Source organism: Callithrix jacchus, chromosome 12, assembly GCF_049354715.1.
Source record: "Callithrix jacchus isolate 240 chromosome 12, calJac240_pri, whole genome shotgun sequence".
Lineage (NCBI taxonomy): Eukaryota > Metazoa > Chordata > Mammalia > Primates > Cebidae > Callithrix > Callithrix jacchus.
This window is the reverse complement of record NC_133513.1, coordinates 97,991,184-98,009,915: the sequence shown is the minus strand read 5'-3', so window position 1 is coordinate 98,009,915 and position 18,732 is coordinate 97,991,184. Positions and strand designations below refer to the sequence as shown.

The 18,732-nt window shown below is 37.8% G+C and overlaps 1 protein-coding gene across 1 annotated transcript in view; it reads right to left on the bottom strand.

The window, feature by feature from the left end:
* SORCS3 (sortilin related VPS10 domain containing receptor 3) overlaps positions 1-18,732 on the bottom strand; it is a 609,733-nt gene that overhangs the window by 269,607 nt on the left and 321,394 nt on the right. The gene's annotated exons all lie outside the window — the stretch shown is intronic.

The following is an 18,732-nucleotide window of genomic DNA, read 5'->3' as shown; positions in this document are numbered from 1 at the left end:
AGGTTTTCAATGGTTAGTTCATATGAAAGAAATTACCTACTCAAATAGACTTTGTTATTTTAATGTAGAAAGCTCCTAACTTCCATGTGAACCTTGTTTAAACAAACAAACAAAAAAAAAACAGTTTCCTGTCTCTACATAATAAAGCATAAATTTCCCAGATTAGCACCCAAATACTTCACTCTCTGACCTCAGAGTAATTTTTGATCACATTTCCTATTATTCCCCATCAAATTCCCCATTTCTCCCCTTGCTAATCTTAGCTATAGCCCCCTTTCTCCACCTTCACAAGTTTACTCGGACTGTTTGCACTATGTAGAATATCTTCTCCATGTGCAAATCTCACAGCGCTTCCAGGGATCATCGAAAAAATAAATGCCAGTCTTATCGTCCACATACCCCCGCTGGTCCATCCACTGAACTCTCAGGGTACTCACTTTCTTTCTTCAGTGGCAAGTGAGGACAGAAGTTTGTACTTAATTGACATTTGAAGTCACATTTTGGTAGTAGAGATTTTTTTTTCTATTATTAATTCTTATCTCTAAAAATCCCTCTAATTGTTTCAAAATGCTTTCTTACACATTGGGTAATTTTCATACTTCTCAGAAACTAGTAAAATATCATTTTCCAGATTAAAGTTACAACATTTGTACTCATTTATAAATGGCCAGAATATGGCCCATCTTGATAAATGTTCCATGGGCACTTGAGAAGGGTGTGTGCTCTCCTTTTGTTAGATGAAGTGCCCTAGAGATCTCAATAAAGTTAAGTTGGTTGGTTAAATTGTTCAACTCCTTTATGTTCTTATAGATTTTTCTATTTGTTATTTGGCAACAAAAAAAATCAGAAATTTTTTAAAATGCCATTTAAAAAGTCAAGTTTATGCAATGTTTAGGAATAAATCTGATTTTTTTAAAAAAGGAGGTGCAAGACCTATAAACTCAAAAGTATAAAAAATCACTGAGTTAAATTAAAAGGAAATCAAAACAAAAAAAGAGATTACTATGTTCACAAATCAGAAGACTCAGTATGTTTAAAATGCCAGCTCTCCTCAGATTGGTCTGTTGGATTTTATACAATCCCAATCAAAATTCCAAAAGTCACTTTTTAGAGGTACGGGGTACAAATCAACAAATTGATTCTCAAATTCATATGGCAATGTGAAGTACCACAATGAGCAAGAAATCCAGATAATGTAGCACTGGTGTCAAGATAAGCAAATAGATCAATGGTACAGAATAGAGTCCAGACATAGATCCACATATAAATGGTCAATTAATTTTCGACAAAAGTGTAGAGGCTATTCAATAGTCTTTTCAATAAACGGTGTTAGAATAATTTGGTATCCATATGCAATAATCATAAACTTTGATCTATACCTCGCACCACATAAAATTTTAACTCAAAATTGATTATTGGCCTAAATATAAAACTTAAAACAACAATAGCATCTAGTAAAATGAAAAATAAAAAGATATTTGTAACACTGACTTAGGCAAATATTTATTAGATATGACTCCAAAAATATGATCTGAAAAATTAATAAATTATACTTCATCAAAATTATGAACACCTCTTCATTAAAAGACACTGTCAAGAGAATTAAAAGATAAGCTGTGATATCGGAGAAAGTACTGCAAATCATGCATTTGAAAAATAACTTTTATCCAGAATATAGAAAGACTCTTAATACTCAATAGTAAGAATACAAATTGCCCAATTTTAAAATGGGCAAAAACCATAAAAAATATATGGATAGAAAATAAGTGCATGAAAAGATGTTCAATATCCTTAGTCACTAAAAGAATGGAAATTGCAACCACGGTGAGACACCAATACACATCTATTAGAAAAGCTAAAATTATAAAGACTGGCTATTCAAGTGTTACTAAGAATAAAAAGCAACTGTAAATCTCATGGATTGTTAGTGTAAATAAAAAATAGCACAAACACTTTGGGAAATAATTTGATGTTTTCTTAAAAATTTGAAACTGCCTCTACCATATGATCCAGCCATTTCAATACTATTTGCCCAAGAGAAATGTCCATAAACACACTCATACGTGAATTCTCATTGCAACTTTATTTGCCTAGGTTCAGTCCAAATGTCCATTAATGTGTGGATGGGTAAACTAATTGTGTATGTCCATCTAATATAATACCATCAGGAAAATAATAAAAGAGAAAACTGCTGAAACACACAACGTAGATAAATCACAAAATAATTATAAGAGAAAGAGGCCATGTGAAAAAGGGTTCATGCTTTATGGTTCCATTTATATAAAATTCTAGAGAATGCAAACTAATCTCTAGTGATATAAAGAGTGTCACCAATTGTGATGGGGAGGAAGGCAGCAAATCACACTGCCATGTGTGTACCTATGCAACAATCTTGCATGTTCTTCACATGTACCCCAAAACCTAAAATGCAATTTAAAAAAATAAGAGTATCACCAACCATGAATACAGTGAACTGATGAAAAAGGATGGAAGAAAAATATTACAAAGGAGCACAAGGAAACTCTTGGAGGTGATGAATTTGCTCATGTTTTTGACTGTTGTGATGACTGCATGGATGTATTCATATCAAAATTTTATTGTTTATATATTTTAATTTGTGAGTTAATATCAATTATACTTCAATAAAGTTGTTGTAAAAATCTGAAGGCAACTAATAGAGTGAGACTAGTTTTATTTTAAATAATGTTTATGAGCATCTAAAAAGATTTCAGTCTCAGTGAACACCTTAACTCTTCAATATAGAAATCATAACAAATATTTTTGAAGATAGGTCAGACCTCCTTCCTAATATATACTCTAATCATCTATGCTTCTATTTTGCAACACTTATTGCAATTGCCATCAGTTACTTATTTGATCAGCATTTCTCTCTTTATGATAGCAAAGATGGTAACAGAATCCATTATTACATCTCTAGGTCTTGGCAAATGCTAAGTGCTCGGTAAATATTTGTTGAATATCATGTACTTTACTATCTGGGCAATAGAGAGTAGGTTGTTGTTACTCTCAATGACATGTGCCAGAAGGGAACAGATAATTTTTGCTGTCTATGCTTCTTTTCTTCATTTTCCTATTTATTTTACTAGTATTCATTATGAGAAAATTTCTTTGAGATTTAAAAATAAATATTTGTTAGAATTTGTTAGACTCTGCCATTGAAGAGTAAGCTACTTTAGAGGAAAAAAGACAAACGTTGGGGCATACTTTTCAGTATATTTAATGATGAAGTCATGATATCTATAATAGAGATTAAATGAGCTTTTTACCTGATGATTAAACTGGCATTTTCAGCATCCAAATAAAAGGGAAAGACATTGTAAAAACCTAAGGGTAGGTAGATTATACCAAGAGTAATGACCTACTAATGAAATCTGAAAGCTCCCTTCAGGGACTGAAGCCTCTGGGCCAGAAGGTTCAAGAGACCATCTATGCCTGAGATAGACTCAAGGGAGAGTGGATTTCCCAGCCACCTTTCAGCATCTCAATTATGAAAACATTCATGCCCAATATTAACATAATCATATTTGAAGAAAGAAAAGTTAATATATCTTTTTCCCCTCACTCATTCCCTAGCTGCCTATTGTAAAGCTTCTAGATTACAACCCTGGTATCTCTACCAAGCACTTCAAATTAAAAAATCTCAATTTTTAAATGCCCGTTTCAATAACGTAGACAGCTACTGCTAGATGCTGCCTCCGGCACTGAGAGCAGCCAAGGGAGGCATGGGGCAAAATGTCAGAAAAGCAACTAAAGACAAGAGCAACCACAAAGGAAGGTCATTATCCCCTCTACAGTGCACCTTGGCAACCCGCCGACAAGACACTCCCCTCTTCCACTAAGTGCATTTGGGAACCAAGCATCTCCTTTGTCAGGAAAGAAGTGTGCCATGAGCAGGCACAGCCTTGGCCTTAGATATTTTTGGAAGCAATCAGACCATCAGATCTATGACGTTTTTTGATTCTTGTCATGGTCAGGGTTACCAGGCACCCCCTTCCCTGTGACTTCTAAGCAGTCACAAATTCTGATTCTATTTTCAAGTCACTCAAAAATTTTTCCTTTTCTTTTCAATCCCACAATTATAACCTTTATATAGGACCTCTTTAACACTGATCCAGGTATGACTTAGATTTTTAGATGTACTAAACGCAGAGACAAAAAAAACACCTAATAAATGTAACACCATTCAATAAAAAATGTCTCAAGAAAATTTCTTCTTTCTAGACTTTTCTAAAAAACCTGGATTAGTTAGGGTTTTGTAAGTAAAGTCTGTCTAGGCAAAGCTTTCTCAGGAAAGTTTTATTTTCTTTGAATTTTGAAAGGTAAGCAGGACTCAGGACTAGCAAGATGAAGAGGGGGAAGAAAAGGACTCCTAGAAGAAAGTGCATGTGCCGGGGCACTTTGGTGTAAAATAGGAAGTCACATTCCTTGTCGCACGAGTGAATGAAGTGCTTAAAAACAGGAAGCAGAAAGTTCGGATCCATGGATCCATGTTAAAAGGCTTTATGTGCTGAGCTAAAGGCTTTCACTTTATCCTCCAAGCTAAGGGGAAGCCAATAATAAACTTTAGGAAGGCTTGCAACACGTTTAGGTCAACCAAGCTTTCTGTAACTTCTGGCACATCTGAGATCTGGCAACATTTTCAAATGCAAAGGGAGAACTAAAACAAAACGCCAAACTGAAACAAAACACATGTAGCTTATACAAGCAAAAAGCCCATGGTTCTAAAATATGAGTTTCTATCTGAGACTTCTTTTAGACTCTGATCCTTCAACGTTCTTCCCAGTGGTCTTCAAGGTCTGGGCACACATCTTTTTTCTTGTGCCCTCCATGATTTCCTAATCTTGTCGAGGGTCAAGGCCCAAGACCAGCTTGGAACATTCCTGACCAGGCTCAGGGCCTCCCACATGGATCTGGTTTCCATCTTGGGAATAAGCCCCACTGCCTGCTCCTTCCTCCTCCCCCATACCTCACTGCCAATTTTCCTGGTGGTTGGTTCCATTCCATAGGTTTCAGGAACATCTCATGCTACACAGCAGGAGACTTCTACTAACCCCTCACACAGTGCAGCAGGGACACAAAGGGCAATAAAATTTTTATTACTCAGCAACCTTGCCATGCATATGTCTTATGGGCTGAAGTGTATCCCCGAAAATAACCCCCAATACCTCAGAATGTTACTGTATTTGGAGACTGGGTCTTTAAAGAGGTAAATAAGTTCAAATGAGGTTATTAGAGCCAGCCCTAATCCAACATAAGCGATGTTCATACAAGAAGAGGAAATCAACCAGGCATGGTGGCTCACATCTGTAATCCCAGCACTTTGGGAGACCAAGGCGGGCAGATCACGAGGTCAGGAGTTCAAGACCAGCCTGGCCAATATGGTGAAATCCTGTCTCTACTAAAAACACAAAAATTAGCTGGGAGTGGTTATAGTCCCAGCTACCTGGGAGGCTGAGGCAGATGCTACAGTGCGCTGAGATCACACCACTGCGCTCCAGCCTGGGGGACAGAGCAAGACCCCATCTCAAAAGAAAAAGAAGAGGAAATCAGGACACAGAAAGATAAACAGAGGAAAGATCACATGGAGATGCAGGGAAAAGCTGGCCATGCACAAGCCAAAAACAGAGGCTTCGAAAGAAGTCAACCCTGCCAACACCTTGATCTCAGACCTCTGGCCTCCAGAACCATGAAGCCATACATTTCTATTGTTTAAGCCACTCAGTCTGTGGTACTTTGCTATAGCACCCTGAACAAACTGCTATAATATGTAAACAATATAGAGAATATTTTTTTTCCACCCACCTCTGAGAAGAAACTCTCAGGACCACAGGGATCAATGTAAACAGGAGTCAGAAGGATATCCTGGATTCACCATATCTGGGTCTGTGGATGCCTGGGCTTTCAGGAGCAGATGGAGACAAGCAGTTTATTTTCCTTGCTCTGAGAGAGGAGGTAAAGTGAAGCCAAAGGAAGGGCTGGTAAGTAGTATATTAATTTCCTATTGCTACTCTAACAAATCTCCCCTAACTTAGTGGTTAAGACAACACAGATTTATTATAGAACAGCTCTAGAAGTGAGAAGTCTGAAATGAGGCTTATGAGGTTGAAATCAAGGTAGGTGGACTGTATTCCTTTTGGAGGCTCCAGGGGAAAAACCATTTCCTTGTGTTTTCCAGCCAGGCCTCATCTTCAAAGAACCTAGAGCAACCTCTGCTTCCATGTAACAACTTTTTGTGACTCTAACACTCCTGCATCCCTCTTAAAAGAACCCTTGTGACTATTTTGGGTCCCTCAAGATAATCCGAGATAATTTCTCCATCTCAAGATCTTTAACTTAATCTTATCTATAAAGTCCCTTTCTCCCTGGAGTAACATGGTCACAGGTTGATAGCCTGGGGAGTTGGAGGGGTTCAGGAGAGATTAAGAACATAGAAATGCCAAAGGGTCATTTCTGGGTGGAAACCTAGGTCTTGTGATCCTCATCCTTGACCTCACAAATGTCTAGCTAGCACCACCAAAATCACCAAATATTTGGCACAACTGGTTAGAGTCTCTCCAGGTGCAGGCCCCGAGACAAGGGCTAGAGCATAAGTAGTTTATATGAGAGATGATAAAACAAAACCCATTGTATTAAAGTAGAGAATTACCCAGGTAACAGAAGGCAGTCAATATGCGGTGTTATGAAGCCAGCTAACATTGCAGGCAACTAGAGTTTCATTCCACTGGGAAATTCTAAATAAAAAGTATAAGACACGTCTCAGAGTTAGCACACATGAGGGTAAGAGAGCCGAGTATCTACACACCAAAATCTACTATTTTTGTAAGGGCTGCTCCTAATTCCCAGCTTGCTGCACAGAAGGGTGGAGTAGCCTCCAGAAACTTCAGAGAAAGCTCTCAGGCAAAGAGATGCAAATATTGGCAGTCAGAAGTCAGCAGGAGCACACTGGAATGGAAACATCGAATGGGTATAGGCAGGACATCAATAGTGTCTAACATGGGATTTCTCACAGAAATCAGTGACATGGCTGAGTTTTGCCTCCTCATTGATGTGGGTCAAAATAACAAATATGTGGCAACAGCTGACATCTGCATTACACAGAAAAGAAACATCAGGGGAATCTCAGCTTCTATACTTGCTTTATACTTTACACCTGCAGAACTGCCACTATTAAGACCATTCTGCCTCCTCTTCTACTGAAAAATCATCCTTGAACTCCTTGCTCTCTGGCCTCAGTTCGGGAGTTCTGTGGAGTCCCCATCTGCAGCCTTTCCCTGGTCTGGAGCCAATTTCCCCCCCGCTCCCACTCGCATCACATTCTACTTAGACAGAACATCAATCTGCATTGCTACACATCTCTATTGCTCTTTTGAGTAGATGAAAATACACTGGATACCATTTCTCTCCACCTACTACTTCCTCCCTTGATTAAAAAAGAAATATGCCATATTTTCCTTTTCCTATTACAAAAGGAAAAATTCCAGAGTGTTATTTTCTCCTTCTATTCCACTCCTAGTCCTCTGCCAGGCCCTTCCTCTCCATTCCCAGCCATAAATCAGGTAGTTCTGAAATTCCCACGCCCAAATTCACAAGGACAATATGCACGCGGGCACTTTTAAATAAGAAGTCAATGTTCTATAATTAATTTTCTTCTCTCACATTAAACCTGCCATTCTTTGCATAATCTGAGTGATAAATGCAGAGTCAGACTTCATCTTCGTGACATTAATACCCGTCAGTACTTCAAATGCAAACAATTGTGACATTCGACTTTATAAAAATTTCCAAGTGCACAAACTCTGCTTAATTAAACCATTTAAAAGTTGCTTTTGTTACATTTAATGAATGATATATTATACTGCAATGAAACATGCAGCAATACAAATACTTCACAATGCTTCCAATTAAGACTCACTTCACTTATGCCAATTGACAACACAAGTGTTCCACACTTCATTCAGTTTGTGCATTTTAAATGAACTGGTTAGTGAGAAGGGTGCTTCTTTGCTAATGAGTTTTGTAATCAAGGCATCTATTTTAATTTCAAATTGGCTAGATTGGGGGAAATTGCTAGACTAAATGACTGGTACTAATTAGGATTATAAAAATATTCATCATGCCATGGAATTAACATGGGGGTCTGATTTTCCTACATTTGCATATTGCTTGAGTTTTGGGGAAAAAATCTTGACAAATTGTCTTCTCTTTAGCAAATTGAACAAACACTATATCTGTTTTAGTCCTTCTTTTCATTTAAAGCATAATACATATTCATGATTTGTAAATGAAGTTAAATGATTTCAACTTCTCTCTTCATTACCATATTAAAGATGTTGTGTCCATAAGCTTCCTTTAAAATTTTCAGATCATAGTATTACCTAGTTAAACGACAAACACCTTGGTTTAATCTATATATTAACTCAAAGATTTGAATAAATTAATGGGAAAAGCAAGCAAAACTGGACAAAATCCCCTTAAAACACAACTGCCTTGTTGTTGTTTGTTTTTTGCTCGAGGCAGAATTAATTAGTCCTATGTCTTATCATCAGTAAGCAGTCTGATGGCTTCTGCCCTTAAAGTCCCACTCCAGAAAGTGTCATCAGCTGAGAAATATGCCATAAGAACCACTGCAATCATTTGAAGGTTTGGTCTCCACATGACTGACTGTGTTGTCTTACTCTTATAGTGCCCTCCAGAGCTGGGGTTCAGCGTAAAAGTGGCCCACTTGCAGTTCTGTCTCAAGGCAAAGGACAGCCCACCTATCAACCAGGAAGAGAGGGGTTTAGTGGCTATACCTCAACCAGGCCTAGGATAGAGAGCCGGCCAGGGCCCTCACTGGCTGCGTGACCTTGAGCAAGTTAGAATGCCCTTCAAGAGTCATATGCTCATCTGTACCTTGGAAATAATAATATCTACCTAGCAGCTGCTTATGAAAATTCAACATAATCATGTATATGAGAGAATTTCTCGGTGCCACACATGGGAGGGAGGTACTTAAGGACATGTATCTCTATTTCCAAGGAGCAGCTATACATCCAACTCTGAGTGAAGTAACATGGGACATGTAAGAGTTCCTAGGCTCAAAGCTCAACGCATTAGAATTGTCTATACTCCTTGGATCCAGAAGCTTTTGTTTCCATTACAGCTGTCAAAGCAAATAAGCAAATACTAATTCAATTTTGGGATGGAGCCAGAAAATTCATTGGAAAAACTACCAGAATAAATCACTTCCTTAACATCTATCTATGGTGGGTGCCTTCTAAATAATAAAACCTATATTTGTTGCTGGGTTGTAAATAATATAGATTGAGGTTACATCCAACAAGAGTACACTTTTTGTTCGGAGAAAAAAATGATTCCTAGAATTTCAGAGTTCTAAAGGGATGACAGTGAAAACAAAGCTGAGGAAAAGAGCAATCTCAGGCTGCATATTTCCATTCAGGGAAATTTTCTTCTACAACATACTGCTTCTTGAAAAGGGATTAAACAATGATTTGAAAGGGTTTTACTAAATCAGCCCTATTCACACCTGATGCATTTTTTAAGAGCACTGCCTTATAAGTAGGATAAACATAAACTATTCATGGCATATTAGTTCACAGAATTTTTAATTATGAAAGCAATGTAATGAAATAGAAAATTTGGAAAAGAAATGGTATGCTAAAAAAAAAAGCTCAACCAACATAATTCCATCATCTTAACAGGCCTACCTAATATTTGGGAATATTTTCTTCCATTTTTTAAAATAACTTTTCTCCTTCATTTTTTTTTCTTCCTTCCTACATTCACTCCTTCCTTTCATTTCTTCCTTCATTCCTTCCTTTACCTTATTTTTTGCATACTCGTATTTAAAGGTTTGTCTTTTATATGTACTATGTATGCATTTGTATATATTCACATATGTAACATGTAGTGTGTACAGGCAAACTTCATTTCATTGTGCTTCAAGATACTATGTTTTTTATAAATTGAAGGTTTGCGGCAACTACATCAAACAAGTCTTTCAGCACCACTTTTCCAAGACTATGTGCCTACTTTGTGTTTCTACATCACATTTTGGGAATTCTCACAATATTTCAAACTTTTTCATTATTACTATACCTGTTATAATGATCTGTGATCAGCGTTCTTTGATGTTACCATTGTAATTGTTTTGGGGCACCACAAATTACCCCTATAGAAAATGGCTCACTTAATCTATAAATGTGTGTGTTCTGACTGCTCCATCTACTGACCATTCTCCTATCTCTTTCCCTGTCTTTAGGCACCCCCATTCCCTAAGACACAACAACATTCAAATTAGCCAATTTATAACCTTACAACGGCCTCTAAGTGTTCATGCAAAAGAACTGCATGTCTCTCACTTTAAATTAAAAGCTAGGAGTAATTAAGCTCAGTAAGGAAGGCATGTTGAAAGACAAGAGGCTGAGAGTGAGGTCTGTTGCACCAAACAGCCATGTTGTGAATGCAAAGGAAAAGGTTTTGAAGAAAATTAAAAACGCTACTCCAGTGAACACACAAATAATAAGAAAACTAAACAGCCTTATTGCTGATATAAAGAAAGTTTTAGTGGTCTAGATACAAGATCGAACCAGCCACAACATTCCATTAAGCCAAAGCCTAATCTAGAACAAAGCCCTAACTCTCTTCAATTCTGTGAAGGCTGAGAGAGGTGAAGAAGCTACAGAAAAAAAGTTTGAAGTAGCAGAGGCTGGTTCATGAGGTTGAAGGAAATAACCCATCTCCATAACATATAAGTGAAAGGTGAAGCAGCAAGTGCTGATGGAGAAGTTGCAGCAAGTTATCCAGAAGATCTGGCTAAGATCATGGATGATGGCAGACACAGTAAACAACAGATTTTCAATGAGCAGCCTTCTGTTGGAAGAAAGTGTCATCTAGGACTTTCACAGCTAGAGAGGAGAAGTCAATGCCTAGCTTCAAAGCTTCAAAGCTTCAAAGGACAGGAAGACTTACCTGGCTAATGCTGCTGATGTCTTTAAGTTGAAGTCAGTGCTCACTCGTGATCTGAAAAATCCTAGGGTCCTTAAAAATTATGCTAAATCTATTCTACCCATGCTCTATAAATAGACAAGCAAGGCCTGCATGACAGCACATCTGTTTACAGTATAGTTTACTGAACATTTTAAGCCTACTTTTGAGACTACTAATAAGAAAAAAGATTCCTTCTAAATATTACTGCTTATTAACAATTCACGTGGTCACTCAAGAGCTCTGATGGAGATGTACAAATAGATTGTTATTTTCATGCCTGCTAAAACAATATCCACTCTGCAGACCATGTATCAAAGAGAAATTCCAACTTTCAAGTCTTATTATTTTAAGAAATACATTTCATAAGGCTATAGCTGCCATAGACAGTGATTTCTCTGATGGATCTGGGCAAAGTAAATTGAAAACCTCCTGGAAAAGATTCATCATCTAGATGACTTTAAGAACATTCATGGGAGGAGATCAAAATATTAACATGAACAGGAGTTTGAAAGAAACTTATTCCAACCCTTATGGGTGACTTTGAGAGGTTCAAGACTTCAGTGGGGGAAGTAACTTCAGACACAGTAGAAATAGCAAGAGTAGTAGAATTATAAGTGGATCCTGAAGAAGTGACTAAATTGCTGCAATCTCACGATAAAACTTGAACAGATAAGGAGTTGCTCTGTAAAGATGAGCCAAGAAAGTGGTTTCTTGAGATGGAATCTATTCTCAGTAAAGATCCTGTAAACATTGTTGAAACGACAAAAAATGATTTTAAATTTTCCAGAAATGTAGTTGATAAAGCAGAGTTTATCAGGGTTTCAGGGCTGGAGAGGATTGACTCCAACTTTGAAAGAAGTTGTACTGTGGGTAAGAAGCTGTCAAACAGCATTGCATGTTACAGAAAAATCTTTCCTGAAATGAAGACTCATCCATGGAGCAAACTTCATTGCTATCTTATTAAGAAATTGCCACAGCCACCCCAGCCTTCAGCAACCACTACCCTTAGCTGTCATCTATATCAAGGTAAGATCCTCCACCAGCGAAAAGATTATAACTTGCTGAAGACTCAAATGATCATTAGAATTTTTCAGCAATAAGGTATTTTTAAGTTGAGGTATGTACATTTTTTAGACATAATGCGATTAGACATTTAACAGACTATCGTATAGTATAAAAATAACTTTTATATGCATTGGGAAACCAAAAAATTCATGTGACTTGCTTTATTGTGATATTTGCTGCATTGACTGGACCCGTAATATCTCCAAGATATGCCTATATGAATTTAATAGGTATTAATATATACCTATGTTGCGACATGGTCATTATGATCACTATTTTAATGGTTGCATAATATCTCAGCAAATGTATATATCATAATTTAAAGTCCTTTAAAGTTAGGAAGTCAGTAAGTTTCCTTCTAGTTTTTCCCATTATAAATGACTTTGATAAGCATCATTATACCTAGAGCTTCATAGGTTTATTCCATTGGTATATTCTCAGAAGAGGAGCAACTGAACCACTAGGTCGAAATCATGAATACGTGTATGTTTTCTGATATATATTGCCAAGATATATTCCAGGAAGGAAAATTCATTTGCACATCCATCAGTACTATTTCAAAATATAATACCTAACACTGGGTATTATGATTATGATACAGTAAGTAATATATTTTTTAAAATAAAATCTATTACATTAATTTTAAAAGAACACTTTTTTCAAAGTGTCCTTATGAATTTTCTAGATTAACTGGGCTTACTGAATGTTACTAAATTCTTCCATTTGGTTTAGTCTAGTTCTCTAATATTAACATTTAAAGTATTTCTTCTTCTCTATTGTTTACTTCCCTTCCTACCCTTCTAACATTTCTTCTGAGAAATGTATTTTCTATCTGTTCTTTACTAGTTTAGCCAGCCAAAAATCATCTGCATGAAATAAAAAATGAACTTGACTGACAGTGATTCCACTGAGGGTGGAAAGTAGTGGCTGAAAAAGCAAACAAGTAATTCTCAGATGCCAATGGTGTTTCTTGATCAAGTTGCTGGTTTCATGGGTGTATTAGGTTAATGAAAATTCATCAGACTCATAGATGTACACTTTTCTGTATGTATGCTACAATCTCAGTTTTTAAATGGAAAGAATGACTCTGAGTTTAAAAGGCCAGGTGCTGTCATACCAGGGTGAGTGGTCAAGATATAAGCAGAGAATAGAGGGAGCATAAGTGGCCTGGCCTGGTTGGGCAGACAGAGCTTAAGGTCATAGGAACTTGGAGAGGAAGGGACAAGCAGAATTCCTGAGTCCAACTGAAAAACCAGAAATCTAGGATCTGGATTCAAACAAAGTGGTCAGCATTAGGGCAGTGTTACTAACACAAAAAATCAGCATGTACATAAAGACAAGATCAGTCTACGGAGGAAGCAGATGGAAGAACACAGAGAAAACCATGAGGCTACACTGCTCCACCTCCTGGACCACCTGTGGCTGGAGCCACCTATCTTCACTAAAACACTGCCATGGCTGAATTTCTACCATGGGAACATAATTGCTTTGGGAAAGGTACTGTTGCCTGCCTGAGTACCCTTCTTAAAGCATATACATGCTGTATCTTCCATTAATAATTTTAGCAAATGTGATTTTTCCTCAAAGAAATGTATCAGGGTACTAAAATGGATACCCAGAAGATAGAGAAGGAGGCCAGAAAATCTAGGACATCATATAGAAAAAGTATGCTTGGGGCTGTGTGCGGTGGGTGGCTCACACCTATAAATTCCAACATTTTGGGAGGCCAAAGAGGGCAGATCACCTGAGGTCAAGAGTTTGAGACCAGCCTGGCTAACATGGCAAAACATCATCTCTACATAAAAATACAAAACTTAGCTGGGAATGGTGGCAGGTACCTGCAATCCCAGCTACTCAAGAGGCTTGAATCCAAGAATCGCTTGAACCTGGGAGGTAGAAGCTGTAATAAGCCAAGATCACACCATGGCACTCCAGCCTGGGCAACAGATCAAGACTCCATCTCAAAAAATCAAAAAAGAAAAAAAAAGGCATGCTTGGGAGACATAGGCCACCAGAGCCATAGTTTTGCTAAAGGTTGTTCATTTGAACAAATGATCTTGTAAGCAACACTACATGAATGGAGATCCTTACTGCACCTCTGTCACTGAATACAAGTTCATATCTAACATTAACATTAAACCAGTTTTGTCATTCAGAGCTTGGCTCAAATAGATGAGTGGTAACACTGAAGTTTTACAGGGTATCTCTGATTATGGGCCACACCCATTAAGTGGTTGCTGCACCTCCTGGTGTTTCTATGGTGATGGAGATAGCACACTTCCATTGTACTGATGAGACACCTGCAAGAGCAGAGGCCACTTGCTGTAGGTGAGCAGAGCTAGACATTTTTCTTTCTCTTAAATTATATATATATGATTTTTATAAGAATGGAAAAGGACCTAATAAAAATACAATGTTTTTCTTTAAATAAAAAGTGCCCTTTAGTCCCACTCCTATTCCTCAGAGGAAAAGCTTCAAAGCTGTAGTCATCCCTAGTTAATCCGCAGCAGCTTTATCTCTACCAGGTGAGGAGACAGGAAGCCTGTTTCTGCCAATAGCTACTGAGAAAGTTATCATCGCCTACTAATCCCGGAGGATCTCAACACAATTACATTTTTAATCTGAGGGTTTTAAATGAGGATAGAAATGAAAGGCACAGTTTCTTTGGATCCGGTATTCCAGAAGTACAACTTTACGTTTCCTTTTGAATTTTCAGGCCCTCCACACTCCAGATACACTCCAGCACCTGCTCATGATGTAGCAGCCCCAGTTATGGTCCAATTGGCAAAGTCTGCGTGGGACAAGCACCTCCTCTGTACTGGGCCCTGTGTTGCCAGCTACCACGCACGCCTAACACTGCATCAGCTGCTTAACCAGTCTGTCAATCTGTCAGCTACTATTGAGCTTGTTTGATAGGAGACGATCAACAAAAATCCTTAGCTTCATGCCCACTCCCCAACTATTAATACTATAACAGCAACCCTTCATTATGTGTGCTAGTGTTTCAGAAAGTGCTTTTTACATCAAAATTACTGGCAATTCTAGATCACTGTAGCCCAGAAGTGTCTGAAAACAATGGATTCTGAAATCCCATTGAGTTCATCTCTGATCTCCAAAGCCAGCTGTATTTGTTAAAGCTTCATTTTGCCAAGAATATAAATGGTATTAGAGAGCTTTGCAATCCTACCTCTCACACAGAAAAAACTACTATTTTCAGCTCTCCATCTCCTACAGAAGGCCCCCTGTACCAGGATGTATGCATCTGTGAATATATGAGCTTGTGCCCATTTTTTTAAAAACTGAAGTCTCTTGTCAAAATGAGGAATGTTTAAACATTCAGCTCTGTACAGCAGTGAGAACAGCAGCTATCTATTTCTAGGATTGCATTGTCTTCAAAACCTATCTCAAAATCTTTCCAAAAGTCTTAGTTTTAATAAGATTATTGAGCCCTCCAGCTAATCTAAACACATCACAATGTAAGCTGTTTCAGTCATCGGTGAGGAAATAGCCTGATGGAAACCAAAGAGAATCCTACCACTTAAATAACTGACAAAGACACAGCCCTCAAAAGAAGTAGTAGAGCTTTTGTTCTATGATGGAGGGAGGGAGCTTTTCTTTTGTCATTTCCAGTTTGGTCAACCATAACCTATTACTTCCTCTTCTTTTTTAAACTTCAAAAATTTGTGTAAAATATCTTCAAAAATACCCAAGAATGAATATCTTATCTTTATTGAGTCCTTTTAAATTAAAATGCAAGATGGCAGGAGAATCTATAGGATAGAGAAGGAGCTGGCATGGGAGTAGAAGGAATGGGGAAGCTCGTATGATGGTCAGAATAGAAGGAATTGATTGAATGGCCAAATTAAACTGATAAAAAATCAGAAAGGACTTTAGTAGAAAGACTTGGGTGTATCAGGATTGCAGAGGTATGACCCTCCAGCAGGGTCAAGTGGAAGGTACATTTGCCCCCACCACCCCCACTCCCCCCACCCCTTTGCAGCTTTGGAGGACTTGGATCGTCTTCCCCACACCCAGGCCTTGGCCAGTATCAGGTAGACACATTTTCTAGTTAACTCACAACCCAAAATCCACATCTCAACTAGCAGAGTGTGATGCACATCTCTCTAGATGCAATTTTGTTTTATCCAAAAGGTCTGTCCTTACTTAATTCTCCAGCAGTACCTTTACCAAGTGAGATCTACTGGCAAGTCTCTTGTAGCTTTGGGGTAGCATTTGGGAAGGTAAAGCAATTGGATATTGTCCCTTTAAAATATCATTCAATTAGGTCTTTTGTAATACATACAACATAACGAGATAGCCTTACCAACTCTAAAGAAATTGCTAGTGCATTTCATCAAAGGCACAATAATGGAAACATCGATTCACTCCTTACCACAAACATCTCCCTTTGATGCTGCAGTTACCTTAATGCTAGCACTTTTCATTTTCTCTAGAAGGAAACAGCTGCCTTCATGTATGCACATCAGAGAAGGCTCTAGTCTGAAATAACACATTTGTATATCAATCTCAACTACACTTGCATTTTCATTTGCTGCTGCACACCATCATTCTCCTTGACTCTAAACCGCTAAATTACCCCCAAAATAAAGAAAAACTCTTCTGCAACCTGGATGACTGGGGCTAGGTATTTTATGCCATCTCTGCAAGTGTTGCCAAGGGCATCATCTGCCTTTACACATCATTTATTTAAAAGAAGAATGGCCAAGCACTGGTTAGAAACTTTATGGGCCTGAAGAACATTCAGCCAGTTTATGCAAAAGATGTCAACAAGAAAGAGTACCCAAGGAATAATACATCTAGAAATGTGCAGTGTGATTAGAAAAATCCATCAACACCCACTGCCACATTTTCAAATATTTTTGCTAAGCGAAAGAGCAGCCACCAAGTCTGAAAGTATTTTGAATGCATAATATCCACGAGGGCACTTCATGAACAATGCCCCAGATGTTCTCAGTGCTGTGGAGATGTAGGAAAAGGATACTCCTGATACACAGGAGACATATTGCATTTGGTTTATCAACATCTTGGTTTGAGAAGTCTGTTTCCTCTAACCTAGTTTGTCTCTGTACAAATAAAAATAAGCTTTAAGAGTTCTGAGCTTATAAATAAATTACCATCCAACCATTTAATGACATCTGAATAATTTACTTTTTTTAATACTGTTTCAAAATTTCTGGTTATACTGAGCCTCTAAAGTCACAGACTATCTGACATTTGACTAAGTCTTTCATACAATATCCACTTGATGCCATGAAAGAAATGTATTTGCAATGGCTTTTCCTCTGCAAATGTCATGTGGGTGTCCTTAGGGAATTGCATTAAGCACCTGGGGCCCACCATGAGGCTTGGTTAACGAGACATAGAAAGGTTATGTTGAAATTATTGTTTAAAGGTGCTGACATCACATGATTGAATGTGCGCACACACACACACAGACACACAAAATAATAATAATTCACAATCACATATTCAAACATACACTGAAGAGCAACCTTAAGAGAGCAGAGTGAAGAAGCTATTTCAACCAAGGTGGTTCTATGGATATCTCTATGTAAGACAGTGCTCAGAATTATCTGTTTCCTTTCACTGATTGATTCCACGATATTATTACGTAATAGTTTGGCATCAGGCACTGTATTAAGATTCTGGAGATGTCAGGAAATACAAAGAGGAGATAATCTAAAATCCCTTTTCTTAAGTATAAATTGATCAAATATAGAGAGCTACAGAATTTAAGCATTCATCTGCTAATTCATTCATCTAACAGATGGACACTGATGACTGATATAGTAGCAGGTACTACACTAGGGACTGGTGCTACAACAGTGAGTAAAACAAGAAACGGCCCTGCCTTTTAGATTACAAGATAGAGCTTGTCATCTAGTAAAGAATGCAGGTGACCCCAAAATCAACACAAAATCTCATCTGTGACAAATGTTCTGAATAGGGGGTACACAGTGCTACGTAAAAGGACATCAAAAAGGATTTGATTTTGTCAGAGAGTTTAGGGAAGGTGTCCTAAGGAAGTGATGCTGAATCTGAGATCTGATGATCATGAGGCTTACATTAAAGAAGAGGATTCCAGGCACAGGGAAGGGAACAAAGGGGACAGGTAGGGCAAGCAACTGAAAAAAGATAATTCTATGGGAAGTGATAACAGAGAAGGAGGGACCAGACCAGGCAGGAGCTGGTATTATCTACTGAGGACTGTGGTCTTCTGAACAAAGAGGAAATGTGAGAGGGGTTTAAGCAAAGGTACACAATCATTATATTTGGGAAATATCTTTTTCAGGTTGTAGCATGAACACACTGGAAGAGACTCTAGCAATCAATCATTCAGATAACAAATGAAACTTACATTTGAGTGGTGGTGGTAACATAAAGAAGTAGATGGAATCAAAAGATATTTACAAGTGGTAACAGAAAGAAGTGGATGGAATCAAAAGATATTAGGTCCCATGATGGATCACAGATGGCAGGGTTCAGAACAAGAAAATATTAAAGATACCCCCTACGTTCTAATTTTGCAATTAAATGGCTAGAATTAGAGAATGCTGGAAGAGAGCCAGCTAGGCTGGGGAGAGATCTCCAGTTTATTTCCAGATACACTGAGTTGAAAGGGTGTGAGGCATACAA